Source organism: Echinops telfairi, unplaced genomic scaffold (genome assembly GCF_000313985.2).
Source record: "Echinops telfairi isolate 266 unplaced genomic scaffold, ASM31398v2 ScPeMD7_7;HRSCAF=31, whole genome shotgun sequence".
NCBI lineage: Eukaryota > Metazoa > Chordata > Mammalia > Afrosoricida > Tenrecidae > Echinops > Echinops telfairi.
In genome coordinates, this window is record NW_022103904.1 from 18,633,658 (window position 1) to 18,641,763 (window position 8,106).

The 8,106-nt window shown below is 39.8% G+C and overlaps 1 pseudogene; it reads right to left on the reverse strand.

Moving 5' to 3' along the window:
- Positions 1 to 7,437: 7,437 nt before the first annotated feature.
- The window catches only part of LOC101659752, a 2,982-nt pseudogene continuing 2,313 nt past the window's right edge, over positions 7,438 to 8,106 (reverse strand).

Here is an 8,106-nt window from a genome sequence, read left to right on the forward strand (position 1 = left end):
CCAAGTAGAGAAGTGCAACCATCCGAGGTATTTTTTTGAGGGCAAAGGCTCTATGGAATTGGTAGCAGGTAAAACAACAACAGAAACAAAAACCAAACATACTATTATTGAATTGATGCTCACTCCTAGCAACCTTATAGGACAGAGTAGAACTGCCTCTGTGGGTTACAAGACCCTAAATCTTCATAGAGCAGACAGTCTCCCTTTCTCCCAAGGAGTGGCTTTTGGGTTCAAACTGCTGACTTTGTGGTTAGCAGACAAACACATATCCCATTGCACATTGTGGTGATGGCAAAAGGTAGTCTGAAATATCAGCTATGAACATGTGGTTACTTGCAGAAATGGACACTATAAGGGTTTTCTTTGTGTATACCTTCCTTATATGTATATTTTGGATTTGTCTTCTTCACTTCTAACATTTAAGGCATAAACACTGTTTATGTACATGTTAGTTGTATTATGTTAGGCATAAGCATAACTTTATAATTGTCTTTATTTAAATATTCCATATGATTTAATGAGGTGTGTGCATGTACTAAATTGAGAAGGGTAGAGTGTTGTGGCTAAGGTTGTATGTCAACTTAATTGCGCCAGGATTCTCAGTTATGATGTTGTCATTACTCATGATGAAATTTGGCATAATGTCATCATTTACAAGATGAGATCTGCTTTCAGCAGCCAATCAGTGGAAAGGAGGTTTCCTCATGGTTATTGCCTGTTTTCAGTATGTGGATGTTCTGGCAAAGCTCTCTGCGTTTAGCTAGATCTTAATCTCGCTCATTACCATCTGTTCTCTGTTTCTCTGAATTTGAGCTAGTGCCTTCTATTACCTGCTGTTCATGGGACTTATTTACTTTTACATCTTGTGATCCAGTAGCCTATCATCTTATCTGCTGATCTTGGGATTGTGAGCTCATGAAGCTACATTATTCAGGAGATAACCTCCAGCGTGACATCCAAACCATGACTTCGGGACTGTCAACATGTACAACCACATAATCCAGATCCTGCAGGTAAGCCTGCTCATTTATGTATGAGAGAGTTTCAAAAAGTTTGTGGGAAAATGGAATAGGAAAATATGGAATAGTTCTGTGCATCTTTTGAAGCTCCCTTGTAGAAGCTTCGTTGCTTTTGTTTCTTTAGAGAGCCCAGCCTCGTACGATCTTCAACCACTTTCCAGTCACTGATCTAATGGAAAACAAGGGAACATTTTATGCGTGAATATTTCATTTTTATACATATGCTAAATGCTTACCATATCGTAGACATTACACAGAATTTACACTTTGGGGATGAGTTCGTGAGATTACCCTTTGGATAAATAAACAGACTAAATACTCTGAATTCAATAGAAAAAAAGACTTTGTTGATTGTAGAACAGATTGATAACATATCACGAGTTCTTAGGACACACTTCAGGCTACTGTATATGATGGGGTTTCAAAAAGATTATCGGAAAGTTGAATTATAGGATGATGACATTTTCCAACAAACTTTTAAAAGCTGCTTCAAACTATTTTATTCACCTTCCACACTAACACTAATGATTCCGAAGACAAGTGCTTTTATTCCCATTTTTTCAAGCGAAAGATAAGAGTGAGTCTCTGGGCATGATTCCCCCTCACTTCGTAAGTATTTGAGCAGGATTCTGAATGCTGAAATGGAGAACAATCTATAGTTTCACTCTTTCATCCAACTAACAATTCCTGGAATAATTAATCTTAATTAAATTAAGTTACTTCATGGGGAAAAGTTATGATTCAAAAAGGCACAAGATTAGCTCTATGACTTCAGGTGGGTTGGCTCCTTGACATAGTCTCTCCCTAACTACTTGCTATTCCTGGTACTTTAGGAATAATTCTTGTAAGGAAGCCAAGTAAAATGCAACCTTTCTTGTACGGATTAGAGTTTTAAAATGAAAGAGCATTATTTTATTGTCTTTATTAGAAAAATATCACTTTTTAATCACTTGAAAAGCCTGTCTTCTTAGACATTTTCATTCCCTATGCAATAGGGACCATGGAAATCTGGTAATCATATGATCACTAGATGGCAACCTCTGAATGGCTGAGCCCAACAGCTTTGCCACTCTTGTTTCCTGCCCAACTCTGAGTACTTCCTCATGCTTGGCCCCTGGGGATAGTCTCAGTTATGCCACTGAGAACATGTTCATGCATCCCAAAATAAATCAAAGAGGATTTAAGTTCTAATTCATTCGATCCATCACCAAGGACCAGTTTAATCCTGCTTCTCCCTGTTTGAAACAATAACAATGGCTCTTTATTGTTAGAAGGATTAAAATGCCACATTGCCTAAATATGTGGATTTTATCCTCATTTCTTTATTTTCCATATGCCCTGTGATCAGGGGAGGTATTAAAACCCCTTTACCAGCTGTTCACCATGGCCACTGCCAGGGGGAGTGGCTAGCTTCGGTCGGCATTCACTGTACTGGCACTAATGGACAAAAGCTGCTCTCTTGGTCCAAACCAACAAGCTGTGACTTCTACTTTCTTCTTGGGGCTTCGGTCCTCGCCTGACTATGGTTTCCAGAATTTCTGTCTCTTCTGTTCACAACGAGACCTAGTCAACCTAAGCTTCTCTATCATCAGAAGCTCCTGATCATTCCTCCCTGCCTAAGGAACATTGGCCTCTGCGAAAGGTTTCTTCCCATTCTGGCTGGATGCTCAGGGACACGGAGTCTGTAGCTGGGGTCTACAGCCGATGAGATGTGCTGAATGTTTCCCTACTTCTGGCTCAGGGACCCTGGCAATTGGGGGCTCTGGTCTACAGAAGTCATTGGGGCATTCATTAGCTCAGCAATTCATCCACGTACTCAGGATCTCACTAGTGCAGATCCAGCAAGATGGATGCCAGTAAAGTATGCTTCATGCACCCTGAAAGCTAATAATCTAGTCAGAAGGAATAGTTCAGGCATAAGTATACCATAAATATCATTGGAATAAATGATAAATTTGTTGATCTAATTGAATAAATGATAAACATTATGTGGGAACACAGAGGAAGCACTGCCTGGGAGACTGTGCCTGGGAGACTCCCCACCCCCCACCCCCCACCCCGCCGCCCGGCACTGACTGGGGCCCTGGGAGAGAGGAAAGGGCAGAGAAAAAATTCTAGTGTTCGCCTGATTTGGGAGAAGTCTACCCAACTCTCTTTTCCATACTCTTATTTAGTATGCCCTCTTTCTTAGGAGCTTGCTTTGTTCCATGATGCAAGTTGCAAAGGAATAAAGATTTCTTCCTTCATGAGAGAAAACCCAGAAATGTCACCCTGTGGCTGGTGTCTAACTTTCCCTTCATTTAGGTGAGTGTTTGAATTGGTTCTCCTTGGGAAGAAGAGTGCCTATTGCTTTTAGGCTTTTGTTGTAGGTCAGAGAACAAAGCTTTCTCTTGTCTAGGGAGATGGCATAAAGAAGAACAGGGAAGAGAGGTGGATAGACTTCTCACAAGCCAGGCTAGCACTTGAATGTTTTTCTTCTCTTTTCCCTCTATGAAGGCCCCCAGATAGGGATGTCTGCCCAGAGATATGGCATATGCCTGTCCCATATGGGTAAGTTTCAGGTACAGCTTTAAGATGGAAAGGAATCAGGTCATGGCATCTCACTTAGGTGCTCTTTATTCCACACATAAAAAGCTGTCCATGGGCTAACTAACGTTCATAAAGATTGCTTCTAGGGCCATGAAAACAGGATCTAATAATAAAGCATGTTCTTTGGTCATCTTTTTGCTCTATGTGTACCTTTGCCACATTAGACTGCGTGGGTAACAAATAATGGATGGTATTGAGAAAAATGGGAATTCCAGAATACTTCATTATACTCATTGCAGAACCCGTACAAGGTCCCAAATAGCAGTCACTTGAACAGTGCAGGAATAATGCATGGTTTAACATGGGGATTGTTATTTTCCCCGTACTTATTCAATCTATGTGCTGAGCAAATAATGGAGGAAGATGGACTGCACAAAGAAGGAAGCAGCAGCCGGATGGAAAGAAGGATATGCAGATTCCACAACCTTACTTGATGGACGTGAGGAAGACTTGAAGCCCTTGCTGATGAAGGTCAAGGACTTTAGTCATCAGTGTGGATTACAGAACAATGTAACGCAAACAAAAATCTTCTCAATGAGACCAATAAGCAGCATCATGATAAGCAACAAAATGATTGAAGTTGTCAAGGATTTCATTTAATGGTAAATGTTCATGGAAACAGGAGTTAAGAAATCAAATAATATATGATTTTTAAAATTGATGTCAAAATTGCTATTGATATTATAAATTGTTCTATGTCTAGACAGTTAAAACCAAACCAAACCAAACCAAACTTATTGCTATTGAGTTGATTACAACTAATATTCTTGAAAAAAATCACATTACAAGAACTTATAGTAAATACAGTAAGAACTGCTGGTATTTTTTTAGAATGATAGACTTTAGATATGGAGTTTATTCTATAAATATGTTCCTTTTCATTTGATTTCTTTCTTGATTACATTTGCTCACGTACATGCTCAATGAAATGATCTCTCACTGATGCCATCTAAAGCTGTACTAATACGTGCCTTGATATGGAAGAACCGGATCACACAGTGCACTAAAGATAACATGAAGAAAAGCTGTTTGAGTTTTAAAACTTTAAAACTCAGGCTGAAGAAAATCAAAGACACATTTTTGTGTCTAGTGGGAGACACAGAACTCCCAGTAGAAACATGATAACTATATATGTACATATGTATGAGGGGATGAAGGAGTACTCATCCCCTGCCCCCAACCGGAATCATCCTGGGCAGAGCTGAGCTTTCGCCGTAGGCATTTTCCCACTAGGCAAGCATGGAGCAACTCACTCTGAGTTAGTGCACCCAGTGGCGTGGCCTGGGATGTTTCTCTCTGGTCACAGTGAATTTTTTTGTAAAAGCAGTTTTGCTCAAATCTTATTTTTTTGTGATGGTCAATTTAAGAGAACGGTGTGCAGCTGGGAGACTTTGTTTCCTTCTCAGGAATCAGGAAAAATGCCACAGGAACTGTTGTGATGCGGAACAGAGCTTGTAAGGACAGCACTACGGGAAAAACCCAAGTGAATGAGTAGTTTTCTTGTTTAAAACAAGGTGAACTGCTGATTGACGACAAACCTCATTCTAGATGTCTGTCAACTTCCTGAATGGATGAACATGTCGACTCGTAGTACATTTGAAGTTGTTCCCCCAAGTCAGACTGTTAATCAAGCTTTCTATTTAGAGGTTCTGAAAAGAGTATAACAGTGTGCAACAAAAAGGACTGACTGAAATAGAGAAAAGGAGTAAGAGGCAAAAGCTATTTATGTAGGTATAGTTATAGGCATGTATATATGTAAATATAATAATTTATAATGATACGGATAGAGGTCAATGTACATATATTTATATGTTAAGTATTAAGATACCAGACGGACTTTGGGACGCTACTCAAGGCCTCTCTAAACACAAGAACACTTTGTTCTAATAACCTGGCACTCTTTGATACTCACCTTCCCGGCATGATCGCTGAAGACAAAATGGGTGCATAAGCAAATGTGGTGAAGAAAGCGGATGGTGCCTAGCTATCAATAGATATAGTGCCTCGGGTCTTAAAGCCTTGATGTTAAACAAGTGGCCTTCTGGCAGGGAAGCAAATATGACCACATGGAAGAAACACACCACCTTGTGTGATCATGAGGTGTCCATGGGATCAAGTATCAGGTACCAAAATTTCTAAAACAAACAATTTATTGATCAAACAAGGGGGTTGGAGTGGAGACCCAAAGCCCATCTGTAGACAATTGGACATCCCTCCACAGAAGGCTTACAAGGAAGGGACAGTTCAACCAAGGTGTACTATAGCATTGATGAAACAAACATCATCCCTCTAGTTCCTGAGTGCTTCCTACCCCCCATTACCATGACACAGTTCTATCTTACAAATCTGGCTAGACTAGAGTATACACAGTGGTACAGATAAGCACTCTCAATACATGGAATTCAGGATAGATAAACCCCTCAGGAACAGTAGTAGGAGTAATGATATCAGGAGGGTAGGGAGGTGGTGTGGGGTGGGGGTGGGGGAGCGGAGAAGGAAATAGGGTGAACCCATCAGAAGGTTGTATATATAGCTCCTCCCACCCCACACCCAGTGGGACGAATAACAGAAATGTGGGTGAAGGGAAACAATGGACAGGGAAAGATACTAAATAACAATAATAATATATAATTGACAAAGGATTCACAGGGCAGGTGGTGGGTGAGGGAGGAAAAAAAAGAGAAGCTATTACCAGAGCTCAAGTAGAAAGAAAATGTTTTGGAAATGTTGACGGCAACATATGTACAAGTGTGCTTAATACAATTGAATAATTGATTGAAGTAAGATTTGTAAGAGGCCTCCCAATAAAATGATTAATAAGAAAGGCCTGCTTTTGCCGCCATGTGTTTTGCCACCACGAAAATGCACGTGTCCACACAACCATCTCAGTGTGCCAACCTTTGGCAAAAAAGAGCATGCCTCTCTTGCCCCACCCACCTTACTTACCCGATCTCTCTCCATGAGACTTATTTTTTGTTTCCACGAATGCAGAGGGATATGAAAGGACAGTGATTTGATGATATAGAGGAGGCGAAGAAAAAAATGAAGGAGGTACTGTCAGCCATCCAAACAGATGAGTTTGAAAACTGTTTCCACGAATGGAATAGCAGATTTGACAAATATATAAAGTGTAATGGACAGTTCTTTGAAGGTGATAAGGTTGTTTTGTTAAAAAACAAACAAACAAAGCTTTGGGAGAAAAATTCCTTTTTGGGGGGATACCCCCTTGTATATTTACATATATATATGCGTACTTGGATAGTAGATTTTTAGTAAGTCTATTTGGAATGATGCTCTCACGGAAGATAAATATTAACAAGATAAAACATTAATCATAAAACATTAACAAAGTAAAAAAATCAACAAACTTCCACAGAATCAAAAGATTTCTTCTGCAAAATAATAATAATTTAAAATTGTACCATAATCTGTATATTACACAATATAAAAGGGAAGAAAAATACCATTTCTTTATGCCTTGTTTGGATCATAAGAATAACCACCAGCCCTAGGGGTGACTAAGGCGGATGCGGAATAGCACTTAGTCCCCATACTGAAAATAAGTATTGACATCTTTCTGTAAAGGTTCCAAACACTTAAAAAAAAAGAAAGAAATGAAAAAAAAGTAGCACTCTTCAGCATGCACAATTAGTAGGAAGTGATTATCTATAATGTTGACAGCTTTCATAACGAGTCTCAGTCAAGCATTCAAAAAGCAGAAGGTGGGCATCAGGGACTACTTAGGTTAGGTTCTGTGGAATGCCTTGTCCTTATTTTAATTGAATTCCAGAACTTCATTCCTTTAATAGCATCACTAGCAGGGCTATGCTCAATTGAGTGCAAATGCCAAATGAAAACAAAACAAAACCAACAAATGCATTAGCAGCAAAGTCTGATCATGAAGATCGTTTTTCTCTGACATGAGCTCAGGAAGTCTTTTAGTCAACAGTAATGCAGAGTGAGGAGGAGGCTACCATGCTCCCTTAAAATCAGATATACATGCTCACAACACTGGCTGAACAGGCCAAATATTTCTGTGTTGCTTGTTTTTCTTGTTGAATGATAAAAATAAATAAAATTATAGGTAAGAATAAAAGTCATTTGCTCCCTTTCATGCCAAATTTTGACGGAAATTCCAAGAATGTATCTAAAATCAATGTGGGAGAGTTGGCCAGTTATCTTGACCATGATGTCATTATGTTGGCCACCAATCCCAAGAACATTCGATGCTACACACAGGACAAGGTAAACTAACTGCTCAAGAGCTTGGTCCAAGTCATGTCCAGAGTTGTATTCATAAAGCCTGAAGGGAATGTTGGCTGAAGGCTGCAGAGGCTGCCCACATAGCTGCTGTTCCACTGCACGTCCGCAGTTGTTTAAGAGGTGCCCACAGCTTCCGGAGGCCAGAGTGTCTCCCACTGTACAACAGCCATATAACAGCAGCCGAGGATGCAGACCTGCATCTCTCCAAAGTAAATCCACCAATCACAGTATTGGA